General features: G+C 38.3%; 1 pseudogene across 1 annotated transcript; it reads right to left on the bottom strand.

Annotated features, from left to right (window-relative positions):
* Positions 1-2502: 2502 nt before the first annotated feature.
* LOC147355103 (spermatogenesis-associated serine-rich protein 2 pseudogene) lies at positions 2503-5323 on the bottom strand (annotated as a pseudogene). The gene has a single exon (XR_015143933.1). The product of XR_015143933.1 is annotated as a spermatogenesis-associated serine-rich protein 2 pseudogene (transcript).
* Between the last annotated feature and the right edge of the window lie 12227 nt (positions 5324-17550).

The raw sequence follows: 17550 nt of genomic DNA, 5'->3' as shown, positions 1-17550 counted from the left end.
TTTTATTGATCTGAAATTGAGTCTGCTCCACCCTTTTTTTTCTTGATCAGTCTGCCTAAAAGTTTATCATTTTTGTATATCTTCCCCAAGAACAGTTTTGAGTTTCATTAGTCTTTGGTATTGTTTTCTTTATCTTTATTTCATTTATTTCTGCTCCAATTTTTATGATTTCTTTCCTTCTCCTAACTTTGGGTTTTATTTGGTCTTCTTTGTCTAGTTGCTTTAAGAGTAAGGTTAGGTCGTTTGAAATTTTTCTTGTTTCTTGAGCTAATGTTGTATTGTTATAAACTTCCCTCTTGGCACTGCTTCTGCTATGTTCCATAGGTTTGGTTTATCATGTTTTCATTGTTATTTGTCTCTAGGTATTTATTAATTTCCTCTTCAATTTTCTTTCAGTGACTCATTGATTATTTAGTGACATATTGTTTAGCCTCCACTTATTTTTTTTACAGTGTTTTCCATGTAATTGGTTTCAAATTTCATAGGATTATTGTCAGAAAAGTAGCTCATTATGATTTCAGCTTTCTTAAATTTACTGTGGCTTGATTTGTGACCCAAGATGTGATCTATCCTCGAGAATGTTATGTGTATACCCGAGAAAGTGTTTTCTGCTGCTTTCAGATGAAATGTCCTATAAATATCAATTAACTCTATCTAATCCAGTGTATCAGATAAGTCTTGTCTTTATTGATTTTCTGTCTGGATGATCTGTCTATTGGTGTAAGTGAGGTGTTAATGTTCTCCACTATTATTGAATTACTGTTGATTTCCGCTTTTATGGATGTTAGCATTTGCCTTATGGTTTGAAGTGTTCCAATGTTGGGTGCAAAAATATTTATAGTTATATCTTCTTCTTGGGTTGATCCCTTGATCATTAGGTAGTGTGCTTCCCTATACTTGTAGCAGTCTTTATTTTAAAGTCTATTTTGTCTAATAAGAGTATTGCTACTCCACCTTTCTTTTGATTTCCATTTGCATGGAATATTTTCTCCATGCCCTCATTTTCAGTGTGTCTGTGTCCTTAGGTCTGAAGTGGGTCTCTTATAGAGAGCACATATACAAGTCTTGTTTTTGTATCCATTCATTCAGTTTATTTCTTGTTGGAATATTTATTCCATTTACATGGTAATCTTCAGTATGTATAATCCTGTTGACATTTTATTAATTGTTTTGGGTTTGTTTCTGTGTGTCTTTTCTTCCCTACCTGTTTTTCTTTCTTGTGTTTCCCACCTATAGAAATTCCTTTAGCACTTATTGTGAAGCTGGTTTTGTGGTGCTGAATTATTTTAGCTTTTTCTTGACTATAAACTTTTGATTTCTGTCTTGACTTTAAATGAGAGCCTTCCCGGATAGAGTATTTTTTGTGTGTATTATTTCACAGTAGTCTTTAATCTTTGAAAAAGATGCTTCTTTGCTCTTAACCTTTTGAGAAACTGTTTAAAATATTCATTTTTACTTATCTTTCAAATATAATTATCTTCATATAAATGTTTGTTGTATTATTCAGAAGCACACTAAAATATGACTTTATTTGGGTGAATTGGTGTCTTTAGAATTTTTAGTCTTTTTATCCAGTATTTGGTATGTCTCTCCATCCCTTAAATATTTTAGAGACTTTAGGTAAAGTATTATTGTCCTTATATAGTTAAGTTTGCATACTTTTTTTAAGTTTTATTCTTAAGTATTTTATTTTTGTGACTAGAGTTAATTATATTTTCTAATTTTATATTCTTTTAAATTATTTCATATTAATATATAGAAATCTACTTATTTGTGTGCAGTGCACTTCTTTACACATACATCAGTGACTTTTTAAAAATAGCTAACAAAGTGTGCCAACAACATTTATTACATAACTGTTAATTTCCCAATTAACGCTGTTGCTTCCTAATGATATGTGTTAATACTATTAGTTCCCAAAACATAAATTAATTTCTTCTTTTGTATCTTTACAGTTTATTATGGAAATATGGCTCATTCGAGTTTCATCAATTTGAAACTTTAAAATGGAATTTAAGAAAAGAGTTTCAAATTTCTAAAATTAAAGTTAAAAATTATAATTTGAGTTGGAATTGCATTTTTTTAATGCAATTGAAATGTTGAAATTGTTCAGCAATTTGAAAATGTTCAAGCTTTTTGTTCTATAACATGCTAAACCTCGCATTTCCATCTTTTTATGTACTTGATATTTGATGGTTTTTATTGCTTTCTTCATATATGTTTATTGTAGTTATATTGTGACTATATATGCTATTATGAATGAGTTTGCCATTATTTATTTCTAACTAAGCTTTGTAGGATACAACAATTATTAATTTCCTTGTCAAGAATTTTTCTTATACTGACCTATTGGACTAAATTTTATTTACAAATATAATAATTTATTATTTAAATATTATTCTGAATACTGTCCTTCTGTAAATAAAAACACTTCCCTAATAATTTAACTTTGTACTGTTTTATATCTCCATACATAAGCCATACTTTTTATATAATTATCTCTTTCTTTTTATTTTTTTAATTTTTTTATGCAATTGTTTTTATTTATTCAACTCTAAAGATTGACTGCAGCAATTTTTGGATGGTTGACACCTTAGATTAACACTAATTATATTGCTATAAATTTGGTTCAGGGTCAGAATGGGAATCAGGAAAGAGGAAGAACAATAGCAACAAAAATCTTCAAACACTGAAATGAAGAAATACTTTTTTCCCTTGAATTAATGCTACTTTCCCATAGACTTCCCTAGACTGGTTTGCAGCCTAAGGTCATAGAAAACAAGGCTTGGGCATATGGAAGAAACCGCAGGTTAAGCCATGGTGCCAAGCGAGAGACTAAAACCGCGATCCGAGTGTCAGTCTCAGGCACAGCTTAGGAGCACAGGCAGATTCTCAAATGCGTCCCAGGGTTCTTCCATTTTCACCTATTCAATCCCCCCTTTTCTGGCCAATTCAGGGCTGTACACAACCCCCTCGCTGCCTCTCCTGCTCACACTGTTGTTTACAGGGAACCCAATAGGCACGTGCGGCTCCTGCTGTGACAGAAAGGTAGCAAGAGCAGCCGTGATCCATCTCCTCCTGAACGCCTGGACAGTTGGGCTGGCTGAGGATGGCTTCTTCAGGCCTCCGGAAGGCCCGGAGCCCCGGGAAGAACACTGCTTACCCTTGGGAAACCTGGCAACAGTTGCCTGTGATTTCTGGTGGAAATGACCAATCAGAATCAATCCATCTCACCGGGAAAGGTCAAGGGAAAGAAGCTTCCCTTCCAAAAACGGTAAAGAGAAAACGAGGAGAGAAGAAACCAAAATATTTAGAATGGCAAAATATTTAGAATGGCATAAAAAGTGATATGCGTAAACTTCTTTTTGTTATTAAATCTAACTGTAAGTTTCCTAAAGTCCAGTTACCAAGTTGAATTGTGTGGGAAAGAAGAGAGAGACCGGCTGGAATCTTCCTCAGGAGTTCACGACGTCAGGCTGAGAGGTCCTAGGTTTGCGCTGGAGGAGCCCCTTCCTGAATGAGGGCTTGGGTGGGCCGGGCTCCATGCTGGCTCCAGTCCCATTGGTCCCTGCAGAGTGAGCCTGGCCCCGTTCACTAGTGTTTCCTGGTGCCTGGGGTGGAGCACTCTGGTACCTGGAACCAGATGAATACCACGAGCTATTTCTGTAACGACCCACGCTGTCATGTCGCCCTTGGTTCGTGGGGTCACTGGACTTTGGGCCTTGTGGCCTGTAGCCTTGTCCTCCTCGTCTGTTTCCCGGCAATGCCTCTCGGTGAGGCTGGTAGGATCGGCCACCGGAGTTTGCTGTGGTTGCAAGCGTCTCTCCCGGTGCCGAGTTCTTCTTGTTAGCGCTTGTAAGGCTGGGAGCAGAGGCGCAGGTGGAAGCAGCAGCAGCAGAGGCGTCGCACGGGTTACTCAAAGACACAGATGCAACCAAGCTACATCGACACCGGGTCGAATAGCTGTTCTTTGGATGGGACACTTGTCCAAATGAATCAATGTTCTTCTTCAGGGTCTCTACATCACAGGTGAATCGGGCCACTCGTCCCAGATCCTCATCATATTTACGTTCACTAACAAAGTGCTTGATATCAGCTCTGAGCTCGACCAACTGCTCTTCTGACATCCGAACAGCTACATCAGTCATTTTCTTTAGAAGTTCGGCTTTCTTTTGACGGCTAAGCAAAATTTCCATTGCTTCAGCTTTCACTTTGTCCATTTCAGCAAGCAACGCCACTTCCCGATCCATTAAACAGCTCTGCAATTCGGCAAAAGCTTGTTTCATTTTCTTAATAGAAGCATCCATCTCTTCTTTAACTACAACTCGATATCATGCAAGAGACACTGTGCAGCGCTGGAGGTCTTTCACAGATTTTTCAATATTAGAACCCAGCTTTTTGTTGGTGGAAGAGAGGGGAACATCTTCCATGCCTAGATTTGAAAGCTGAGGTCCTACAGTAGGTCTTGAGAGAGACTTGGCAGCATTCTTATTTTGTTGAGAATTCTGAGTAGAGTGCATAGTCAAAGATCTGGACTCGAAATCAGAGACACCATTCTCCAGCATGGATCCTGTTCTATCCAGCATTTCTGATGGGGCAGACTCAGGATCCTCCAGTTCTCTGGCTTCTATTGAAAGTGTCTCCATACCTTCACTGAGTGAGTCCACAGACTCAGTATCATTGATGGCACCGTTGACATGATAACCATTAACACTACCTTTCTCTGAGGAGGGCGCAGATTGTTCCTCTTGAATGGAAACCGATTTGTTGGAATTGGGATACTGTTACTTGGTTCTGCTGCAGGTTTTGGCTTGCTTTTCTTCTTTTTGTTCTTTTTCTTGCCTGTTACTGTCCATTCTTTGAGTACTTCACTGGCACTACCTTCCATGAATGCTTGTACTGTTTTGTCCACACAATTATCAAAGTGTTGCAAAACCAGGATAATTTCATTGTTACTCTTATTGGGAACTATTGCACGCACTGCATTTATCTTTTCTTTCATGTTTTCAAAAGCTCCTCCTTGGGCCAGTACAGTATTGGACTGCAAATCAAAAATGAATCCTGATGAATCCTTCTGGTTTTGTTTCCTAGACATTTCAGGTTTCTTTAGTCTCAAAAAATGCAGAAGAAAAGTATTATTTTGCCTTGTCTTGGTTCTGACTGTAGTTGTCTTTGATTTAAAAGGAGATGACTGAAGGTGATAAATATAAAATCCTGGTTATTTGAAATCCTGTTCACTAGCCGTCGATCTCCTTTTCTTCTCTCATACCAAATTCATGTCAAGAAATATCATTGCAGACATTCATGTCTCTTTTTCCAGGGAGATTCAGGCTCCTCCATCCATGGGATTTTCCAGGCAAGAGTACTGGAGTTCTCTTTCTTTTTAAATTGAGTAGAAATGCCTCTAATGTGGTGGTTATTAATATACTGGGGCAAAAAAAAAAACTTTTAAAAAATATTTTGGGAGTTATAAATCTTGTTTAACGATAACAAAGTTGTATCATTCACAAAACTTAAATGCTACTGAAGACTTTCAAAGACCATTTACCCTATTTTACTATATATGGCTGCTTTTCATACCTGATACTTATATCAGGTCTTTTGGATATTTATAATCTGGTGCAAATACAGCAGAACAAATGACAATTAAATAGTGCTCTGTTTTTATATTTATGTGATCCCTGACTTGGAAGTATGTTTATTATTCTGAGAAATGCACTTCATCTCTGTCATCTCTCCGATGTAACTGTGCTTCTTATCTCCAAATCAATAAACCTTAAAAGTGCCTTGTAATAGTTACAGTATGTTCCTCCAGGGAGAAATTGTTGTGTTAGGTTTTTGATGGGTTTTGACACTCTACCAATTTCATCTGACAGTGAATTGAAAGTTGAACAGTGCACTGAGCCATGCTGGTAATTTAATACTGTCCTTGGAATATTGTCTGTCAATCTCGAACAGAAAGTCATTATTTGTGAAAACTTGGCCTAAGTTTGTTCTATATCATGGGTTTGGTTTCATCATGAGAGAGAGATTAAGAAGGAATATCTTAAAATAAACATGATAGTCTTATTATTGTTAGTGTAATAATGTTTTTAAGACTGAATACAAGACAACGAAGTAGATAACAGTCAACACCATTCACCATACTTCTGCCTCTCCCACAGTTGCTTCAGTTTTCTTCTATTAAAAACAGAAGACATTGCCTCAAATCCCAGTGCTTCCCTACTATCTGCTGCTGCTGCTGCTGGTGCTAAGTCACTTCATTTGTGTCCGACTCTGTACGACCCCATAGATGGCAGCCCATCAGGCTCCCCTGTCCCTGGGATTCTCCAAGCAAGAACACTAGAGTGGGTTGCCATTTCCTTCTCCAATGCATGAAAGTGAAAAGTGAAAGTGAAGTCGCTCATTCGTGTCCGACTCTTAGTGACCCCATGGACTTCAGCCTACCAGGCTCCTCTGTCCATGGGATTTTCCAGGCAAGAGTACTGGAGTGGGGTGCCATTGCCCTCTCCATCCCTACTACCTATAGGGTCCTAAATAGGTCATTTAAGTGATCTAAGATGCACCTACTTTAACTGAAAGAGGAAATAATGATGAGACAAAGTTTGTCAAGTTTAAATCACTATACAAATGCCATTGCCTTGATTTTGTTGCTCCAGCTTTGAGAACCTTGTAGTGTGGCACCTTACACAGACAGCTTGCTGGAATCTTTCCTGGATTTTCAAGTTTCCATTTCTTTATTGTTGTTGAGTTGCTAAGTCGTATCTGACTCTGCATTTCTGATAGGCAGGACTTGTGTATCTGAAAATCTGTTATAGTAAAACTATCACAGGAAAAGTTTAAAATCAATATAACACATAACTAAGAGTAATTGGAGGAACTGATGAAAAATTTGTAACCTCTAATATTAAGTTTGTCATAATAGTTATAGAAATGAGAGAAACTGTTATAAAAACCCAAGGCAGTCAGGAACCCTTCGAGTACTGAGTAATACTCTAGGGAGTATGAAAATGTCAACTGATAAGGAATCCTAAGGGATTCCTTAGGAGCTTTTTTGATAGATCTTGGAGCTCTGCTGCAGAAGCATGAATACAGGAGACATATGGTGAACTCTGAGGGTACTTTACACTTCAGAAGGCTTTTGAGGATAACTGATCTGTCTGGTAAAAATATAAGGTGATAATTTAAACTATCATAGTGGATATTCACTAGGTACTAGAGGTGCTTTGGGGTAGTAGTAAATTGAATTTGACTCCTACTAATTTTGTATATGTTGGGAAATTTTCCAGAAAATTATTTGAGTCTAGATCTCGTATACATCTGATACATTTATATCTGTTTCAGGTTACTAATCTAAAAATGATATGATAATAAAACACAAACCAAACAGCAAACATACAAATGTTACTCTTTATATGCTTGAAAAATTATGGTTCGCCTTTTTGTGTAAAAATGTTTTTGTTAATAAAGGGAATGGTTCAAGAGATTGAACATTTTTATTCACTGTTAGGAATATTTATTTTTGGTATAGAATTTAAAGAAAAGAACTTGAAATAATTACTTCAGCAGTTGAACTGAGGAACTAAAAGATCAAAGGAATTTCTCACTTATTTCAATAACTAAGAAGTCATAAATCTTTCCATTCTTAAATTCATGTGATGGAATATTATATATGTGAATGGTTGTTTAGTGTGAAGAAATTGTGCAACTGTCAATAAACATATTAAGATGGTGTATAGAATAGGAAAATATTTAAAGTAAGCAAGAAGAGTACTTCCTGAACTACCTTAAGATTAGAGGCCTGTTAGAAAATTTTCATCTTCTAAATATAGTCAGGCAGAAAATTGTTACTCTTTTGAAGTAAGTGGTTAAGAAGCCCAGCTCTGTCATTGGAATGGGAGCAATCAGAGTGGAAGGCAGACTAGCTGAATTTTTTATACAAGCAAAATCATAGTCAAAAAGTGCATACACACACACACACACTTTTTAGTGGTCAGGAAGTTTAATATCTATTTATTATTTGATTCTGCTCAGGATCAGGATTAGGAGGTAACAGCTTTCCAAGGGAAAAGATATAAAAACACTTAGATCTAGAAATACAGTGTTTTCTAAATATTCAAGGCTTATTTGTCTAAGTACTTGAGAACCTTACTGGCTTGTATATGAGTAATGCAAAGTAGATAAAAACCCACTGTAGAATTCTACAATACACAATACATGCTACAATAACTATAATTCACAGAATTCCAATCATGATGATTGTTAAGGTTTCCAAATGAAATGCCAAAGAATGAATGAGTTTCTTAGATTTGGGAAGCCAATAAACAAGGTCTTGAAGTTATTTGGCTGAATCTGTGCTATATGCTTTGATTGCTGGGTATTGGCTTCATTGATGGGCTGAATTGTATTTCTTCAAAATCTAAGGTGGAAATCCTAGCTGCCGGAGCCCCAAAATGTAATGATATTGGATATAGGGCCTTTAAAGTGGTATTAAGTTAAAATAAAGTCATTAGAATGAGCTGCTAATCATATGACTGGTGCTTTATAAGAAGAAGACAATTGGACAGAGATATGCACAGAGGCAAGAGTAGATGAGGATACAGAGAGAAAATAGATGGCCAACCATAAGCCAGAGAAAAAGGCCTGGGAAGAAACCAGCCTTGCTAACACCTTGATTTCAGATTTGAGTCTCCAAAATTGTAGAAAATAATTTTCTGTCATTTAGTCCATCTAGTCTGTGGTATTCTGTTATATTAGCCTAAGCAAACTAATATATCATCCTTAAAAGAGGCCCACCCTCTTTGGGAATATTAGCTGTCTGCTCTCTTATGTCAAAGACTGGAATAATGTAATAAGATAAAATTTTTCAAAATATGAGAATTTTTCCACACTGAGGTGGTGTGACAGAGGGTAGGAAAATGATTCTGGGCTGATATTTTGTATGTAGTGGATAAAACTTTCCATGAAGATTATAGCAAATTTAAGGATAATAAATAGCCAGATTTTCAAGAAACTTTGATAGTCTTTGATAGTCAATAGCAAAGACAGTATTTGAAATAAACTATAAAATTCTCAAGTATTTATTTGGAAGTTACTGACACTGGCCCATTATTGTCTGTAGGCTTATTTGTTGGAGTGGTGGCTTAATAGAGCACTAGGGGTCTAGTCTTGTCGGTCATCACAGAACCTTTCAACTTCAGCTTCTTAGCATTACTGGTTGGAGCATAGACTTGGATTACTGTGATACTGAATAGTTTGCCTTGGAAATCAACAGATATCATTCTGTCATTTTTGAGATTGCACCCAAATACTGCATTTCGGACTCTTTTGTGACTATGAGGGCTACTACATTTATCCTAATGGATTCTTGCCCACAGTAGTAGATAAAATGGTCATCTGAATTAAATTTGCCCATTCCAGTCCATTTTAGTTCACTGATTCCTAAAATGTCAGTGTTCACTCTTGCCATCTTCTGTTGACCACTTCCAATTTACCTTGATCTATGGACCTAACATTCCACATTCCTATGCAATATTGTTCGTTAGCATCAGACTTTACTTCCATCACCCATCACATCCACAACTAGGCATTGTTTTTGCTTTGGCTCCATCTCTTCATTCTTTCTGGATTTATTTCTCCACTCTTATCCAGTAGCATATTGGGCACCTACCGACCTGGGGAGCTCATCTTTCAGTGTCATATGTTTATTGCCTTTGCATACTGTTCATGGGGTTCTCAAGGCAAGAATACTGCAGTGGTTGCCATTCCTTTCTTCAGTGGACCACCTTTTATCAGAACTCTCCACCATGAGCCATCCATCTTGGGTGGCCTTATACGGCAAGGCTCATAGTTTCACTGAGCATTGACAAGGCTGTGGTCCATGTGGTCCATGTTTGGTTAGTTTTCTGTGACTGATTTATAAGACCTTCTACAACTAACACCAAAAAAAGATGTCTTTTTCATCAGAGGGGACTGGAATGTGAAACTAGGAAGTCAAGAAATACCTGGAGTAATAGGCCAGTTTGGCCTTGGAGTACAAAATGAAGCAGGGAAAAGGTTAACAGAGTTTTGCCAAGAGAAAACACTGGTCATAGCAAACACCCTCTTCCAACAACACGAGAAGCCTCTACACATGGACATCACCAGATGGTCAATACTGAAATCAGACTGATTATATTCTTTGCAGCCAAAGATGGAGAAACTCTATACAGTCAGCAAAAACAAGACTGGGAGCTGACTGTGACTCATATCATGAACTACTTATTGCAAAATTCAGACTTGAGATGAAGGAAGTGTGGAAAACCACTAGACCTTTCAGGTGTGACCTAAATCAAATCCCTTTAGATTATACAGTGGAAGTGACAAATAGATTCAAGGGATTAGATCTGATAGAGTGCCTGAAGAACTATGGACAGTGGTTCATGACATTGTACAAGAGGCAGTGATCAAGACCATCCCCAAGGAAAAGAAATGCAAAATGATTGTCTGAGGAGGCCTTACAAATAGCTGAGAAAAGAAGAGAAGTGAAAGGCAAAGGATAAAAAGGAAAAATATACCCATCCGAATGCAGAGTTCAAAAAGAGCAAGGAGTGATATGAAAGCCCTTCCTTGGTGATCAGTGCAAAGAAATAGAGGAAAACAGAATGGGAAAGACTAGAGATCTCTTCAAGAAAATCAGAGATACCAAAGGAACGTTTCATACAAAGATGAGCATAATAAAGGACAGAAATGGTATGGACCTAACAGAAGCAGGAGATATTAAGAAGAGGTGGCAAGAATACACAGAAGTTCTATACAAACAAGATCTTCATGACCCAGATAACCATGGTGGTGTGATCACTCACCTAGAGCCAGACATCCTGGAATGCAAAGTCAAGTGGGCCTTAGGAGGCATCGCTAATAATGTGATAGTGGAGGTGAGGGAATTCCAGCTGAGCTATTTCATGTGCTAAGAGATGGTGCTGTGAAAGTGCTGCACTCAATATGCCAGCAATTTTGGAAAACTCAGCAGTGGCCACAGGACTGGAAAAGGTCAGTTTTCATTTCAGTCTCAAAGAAAGGCAATGCCAAAGAATGCTCAAACTACCACACAATTGCACTCATCTCAAACACTAGCACCCCACTCCAATACTCTTGTCTGGAGGGTCCCATGGACAGAGGAGCCTAGAGGGCTGCAGTCCATGGGGTCGCTGAGGGTTGGACACAACTGAGTGACTTCACTTTCACTTTTCATTTTCATGCATTGGAGAAGGAAATGGCAGCCCACTCCAGTGTTCTTGCCTGGAGAATCCTAGGGACGGGGGAGCCTGTTGGGCTGCCAACTATGGGATCACACAGAGTCAGACACGACTGAAGTGACTTAGCAGCAGCAGCAGCAAACACTAGCAAAGTAATACTCAAAATTATCCAAGTCAGGCTTCAACAGTACATGAACCATGAACTTCCAGATGTTTAAGCGTGATTTAGAAAAGGTAGAGGAACCAGAGGTCAAACTGCCAGCATCTGTTTGATCATAGAAAAAGCAAGAGTGCTCCAGACAAACATCTATTTCTGTTTTATTGACTATGCCAAAGCCTTTGACTATGTGGATCACAATAAACTGTGGAAAATTCTTAAAGAGATGGGAATACCAAAGCACCTTACTTGCCTCCTGAAAAGTTGTATGCAGGTCAAGAATCAACACTTAGAACTGGACATGGAGGAACAGACTGGTTCCAAATTGGGAAAGGAGTATGTCAATACTGTGTTTTGTCACCCTGCTTATTTAACTTAAATGCAGAGTACATCATGTGAAATGCTCAACTGGCTGAAGCACAGGCCTGAATCAATATTGCCAGGAGAAATATCAATAACCTCAGATATGCAGATGACACCATCCTTATGGCAGAAAAAAAAAAAGAGAAACTGAAGAGTTTCTTGATGAAGGTGAAAGAGGAGAGTGAAAAGCTGGCTTAAAACTCAGCATTCAAAAAACTAAGATGATGGCATATGGTCCCATCATATTATGGCAAATAGATGGGGAAACAATGAAAACAGTGGCAGACTTCATTTTCTTGTGCTTCAAAGTCACTGCAGATGGTGATTACAGCCACAAAATTTAAAAATGCTTGCTCCTTGGAAGAAAAGTTATGACAAACCCAGACAAAACATTAAAAAGCAGAGACATTACTGCTCACCAAGGTCCATTTAGTCAAAACTATGGTTTTCCAGTAGTCATGTATGGATGTGAGAGTTGGACTATAAAGAAAGATGAGTACAGAAGAACTGATGCTTTTGAACTGTGGTGTTGGAGAAGACTCTTGAGAGTCCCTTGGACTGAAAGGGGATCAAACTAGTCCATCCTAAAGGAAATTAGTTCTGAATATTCCTTGGAAGGACTGAAGCTGATGCTTCTATACTTTGGTCACCTGAAACGAAGAACTGACTCATTGTAAAAGACCTGATGCTGGGAAAGATTGAAGGCAGGAAGAGAAGGGGACAACAGACCATGAGATGGTTGGATGGCATCACCGACTTGATGGACATGAGTTTGAGTAAGATCTGGGAGTGGGTGATGGACAGGGAAACCTGGAATGCTGCAGCCCATGGCGTCACAAAGAGTTGGATATGACTGAGCGGCTTAACTGAACTGAGGGGCTGCTGCTGCTGGTAAGTCACTTCAGTCGTGTCCTACTCTGTACGACCCCATAGACGGCAGCCCACCAGGCTCCCCCGTCCCTGGGATTCTCCAGGCAAGAACACTGGAGTGGGTTGCCATTTCCTTCTCCAATGCATGAAAGTGAAAAGTGACAGGGAAGTCACTCAGTCCTGTCCGACTCTTAGTGACCCCATGAACTGCAGCCTACCAGGCTCCTCCATCCATGGGATTTGCCAAGCAAAAGTACTGGAGTGGGGTGCCATCGCCTTCTCCAGAACTGAGGGTCTAGTGCTATATTATTACATAGTAGGTAGTGAGTACATTGGAGAAGGCGATGGCACCCACTCCAGTGTTCTTGCCTGGAGAATCCCAGGGACGGGGGAGCCTGGTGGGTTGCCATCTATGGGGTCACACAGCGTCGGACACAACTGAAGCAACTTAGCAGCAGCAGCAGCAGGAGCAATCAGTACATATTTGTCAGATGAATAATGTTGTTTTCCATACACATTTTCCTTCCCAGATTTTATTTTTGAAAATTGATTATGTTGTATAAAGAACCTGTACAAATTTTTTTTTGAAAATTGGCCAGGGTTATTTATCTCTTTCAAATTTTTATCATTTTTTACACTATTATTAGCTTTTTTATTTCTAGAAATTCTATTAAATGATATGTTTAAAATTTCTTTTTTAAGCAACATTTTATGTTATATTGGAGTATAATTGAATAACAATGTTATGTTCAGGTGTACAGCAAAGTGATTCAGTTATTCGTATTTGTGTATCTATTCTTTTTCAAATTCTTTTCCCTTTAGGTGGTTATATAATACTGAGCAGAGTTCCCTGTGGTATATAATAGTTCCTTGTTGATTATCCATTTAAAATATAGCAGTGTGTACATGTCAGTCCAAACTCACTATCCCTTTCTCTTCCCCTCCCCTCTGGTGACCATAAGTTCCTTGTCCAAGGCTGTGAGTCTGTTTCTATTTATAAATAAGTTCATTTTTTTCTTTCTTTTCTTAGATTTTGTACAAAGCCATGTTGTCTTTGACAACATGTTTTCACTCTGTATGACAATTTCTAGGCGCATCCGTATTGCTGCAAATGTCATTATTTCATTCTTTTTAATGGCTGAGTATATTCCACTGTTTGTGTGTACCACATCTTCTTTATGCATTCATCTTTTGATGGAAATTTAGGTTGTTTCCGTATTTTGGCTACTGTAAACAGTGCTGCAGTGAACATTGAGGTACATATATCTTTCTGGACCATGTTTTTCCCTGAGTGCCCAGGAGTGCGATTGTAGGGTCATACGGTAACTCCAGTTTTTTAATGAACTTCTGTGCTGTTCTTATAGTGGCTGCACCAATTTACATTCCCATCAACAGTATAGGAAGGTTCCTATTTCTCCACAATCTCTCCAGCATTTCTTGTTTGTAGATGTTTCGGCATGGCAACCCACTCCAGTATTCTCGCCTGGAGAATGCCATGGACAGAGAAGCCTGGTGGGCTACAGTCCATAGGGTTACAAAGAGTTGGACACGACTGACATGACTTAGCACACACACATTCTGATTGATATGAGGTGTTACTTCATTGTAGGTATTTTTTTTTTAATTGGAGTATAATTACTTTACAATGCTCTGATAGTTTTGGTTGTAAAACAAAGTGAGTCAGCTATATTATGCATATCCCCTGCTTCTTGAGTTTCCTTTCCAGCCACTCTTAGTCATCACAGAGCACTGAGTCGCACTCCCTGTTTTTACAGCAGCTTTCCACTAGCTAGCTATTTTAGACACGGTTGTGTATATATGTCAATGCTACTCTCCCTTCGCCCACTGTTTCCACATGTCAGTTCTCTATGTCTGGGCTTCTGTTTCTTCCCTGTGAATTAGTTCATCTGTACCATTTTTTTGGGTTCCATCTATATGTGTTAATATACAGCACTTGTTTTTCTCTTTCTGACTTTCTTCACTCCATATGATATACTCTAGTTCCACTCACATCACTACAAATGCCCCAGTTTTGTTCCTTTTTATGGCTGAGTAATATTTAATTTCATATACGCATCATATCTTCTTTATCCATTTATCTGTCAGTGGACATTTATCTGTCTTTTGGTTGGAGCATTTAATCTGTTGCTTCCATGTCTGGCTATTGTAAATAGTGCTGCAATGAACACTGGGATTCATGTATCTTTTTGAATTAGTTTTCTCAGGGTGTATGCTCCGTAGTGGGATTACTGGGTCATATGATAGTTCTATTTTTAGCTTTTTAGCGACCCTCCATGCTGTTCTCCATAGTGGCTCTATCAATTTACCTTCCCACCAACAGTGCCGGAGGGTTTCCTTTTCTCCACACCTTCTCCAGTATTTACTGTTTGTAGATTTTTAAATAATGGCCATTCTGGCCACTGTGATACCTCATTGTGGTTTTTATTTGAATCCTCTAGTAATTAATGATATCTATTTGCACGAAATACCTTTCTCTTTCCCCTCATTTTCAATCTGCATATGTCCTTAGATCTGAAGTTGGTCTCTTATAGACAGCATATTTATAAGGGTTTTGTGTTTGTGTCCATTCAACTAGTCTGTCTTTTGGTTGGAGTATTTAATCCATTTATGTTTAAGGTAATTATCAATAAAAGAAAGTGAAGTGAAAGTGGTTTAGTCATGTCCAACTTTTTGTAACCCCTTGGGGTCTCTTGCATTGCAGGCGGATTGTTTACCAGCTGAGCTACTGGGGAAGACCCAGTTATCAATATGTGTGTTATTGCCATTTGTTTCTTGTTTTGGATTAATTTTTGTAGATCATTTTTCTTCCTTTCCTCTTTCATTCTCTTGTGATTTGATGACTCTGGTGCTGTGTTTGTGTTGGCTTTTCTTTTTTTGTGTGTGAGCTCATGTCATACTTCATTGACCTGAGATCATCTATGCTTAATATTTCTTGGTTTTATGTGATTATGTTTGTATAGAGGACAGGTTTTTTTCAAATAGTATTTCAATTATAAAAAATAATTTGTAGCACCATAAAAAATTTAGAAGTAAAAATATATCAAAAATTATTAGGTTGGTGCAAATGTGATTTTGCACTGCGAATTTTAAGTCAATATAACTAGGCTCAAATACATTTTTTTAAACCAAAATAGGGACCATTATAATTAACCTATTTTTTTGCCAACAGGAAATAAGTTTGTTTATTCATATAGTGTAAAAATCCATGCTTTAGGATTTGATGAACTCTTCAGTTCAGTTGCTCATTTGTGTCCAACTATCTGTGACCCCATGGTCTGCAGCATGCCAGGCTTCCCTGTCCATCAATACCTCCTGGAACTTGCTCAAACTCATGTCCATCAAGTCAGTGATCCCTCCCAACCATCTCATCCTCTATCATCCCCTTCTCCTCCTGTCTTCAATCTTTCCCAGCATCAGGGTCTTTTCCAGTGGGTCAGCTCTTCGCATCTGGTGGCCAAAGTATTGGAGCTTCAGCTTCAGCATCAGTCCTTCCAATGGATATTTAGGATTGCTTTCCTTTAGGATTGACTGGTTTGATCTCCTTGCAGTTCAAGGCACTCTCAAGAGTCTTCTCCAGCATTACAGTTCAGAAGCATTAGTTCTTCAGCATTCAGCCTTCTTTATGGTCCAACTCTCATATCCATACATGACTACTGGAAAAACTGTAGCATTGACTATATGGACATTTGTTGGCAAAGTAATGTCTCTGCTTTTTAATATGCTGTCTAGATTCATTATAGCTTTTCTTCCAAAGAGCAAGTGTCTTTTGATTTCATGGCTGCAATCACCATCTGCAGTGATTTTGGAGCCCAAGAAAATGAAGTCTGCCACTGTTTCCATTGTTTTCCCATCTATTTGCCATGAAGTGATGGGACCAGATGTCATGAACTTAGCTTTTTGAATGTTGAGTTTTAAGCCAGCTTGTTCACTCTCCTCTTTCACCTTCATCAAGTTCCTCCCTGCTTTCTGCCATTGGGATGGTGTCATCTGCATATCTGAGGCTATTGATATTTCTCCCGGCAATCTTGATTCCAGCTTGTGCTTCATCCAACCCAGCATTCTGCATGATGTACTCTGCATATAAGAAAACATTTTCTTCCTCTTTCTGGTTGTGTTAAGTGCTTTCCCTGCAAGAAGTTGTTGAGATGCTTGAAGAAGTGGTAGTCAGTTGGTGAGAGATCAGGTGAATATGGCAGATGAGGCAAAACTTTGTGGTCCAATTCATTCAACTTTAAAAGCATTGATTGTGTGATGTGTGGTTGGGTGTTGTCATGGGGAAGAAATGAGCCCATTCTGTTGACCAATGCCAGCTGCAGTTGTGGCAGTTCTTGGTGCCAGTTTTCATTGATTTGTTGAGCGTACTTCTTGGAGGTAGTGGTTTCACCAGGATTCAGAAAGCTGTAGTGGATCAGATGGGCAGCAGTCCACCAAACAGTGACCATATCCTTTTATTTTTGGTGCAAGTTTGGCTTTGGGAAGTGCTTTGGAGCTGCTGCTTGGTCCAGTCACTGAGATGGTCATTGCTGGTTTTCATATAAAATCCACTATCTGTCACAAGTCAGAATATGATGGAGAAATGGTTCATTGTTGTATAGAATAAGAGAAGACAAAACTTCAAAATGATTTTTTTTTTTAATTTTTGGTCAGTTCATGAGGCATATACTTACTGAGCTTGGTCATGTTTTCAAATGGTCAGTGTTAAGCTCTTTGGGAAACTTATATTTGTAAGAAGATCAGCTTTGAGATCTTCTCAATTGGTCATTGTCAATTTCCAATGGCTGGCCACTATGTTCCTCAACATCAAGACTCTCATCTCTTTGGAAAATTTCTTGAACCACCATTGTGCTGTATGTTCATTAACAGTTCTTGGGCCAGATGGGTCATTGATGTTATGAGTTGTCT

Source organism: Bos grunniens, chromosome 17 (genome assembly GCF_055505025.1).
Source record: "Bos grunniens cultivar Pamir isolate PY7600 chromosome 17, Bosgru_T2T1.0, whole genome shotgun sequence".
In the NCBI taxonomy this organism is placed as follows: Eukaryota; Metazoa; Chordata; class Mammalia; order Artiodactyla; family Bovidae; genus Bos; species Bos grunniens.
Note: the sequence above shows the minus strand (reverse complement) of the source record. Positions and strands in the feature narration are given on the sequence as shown.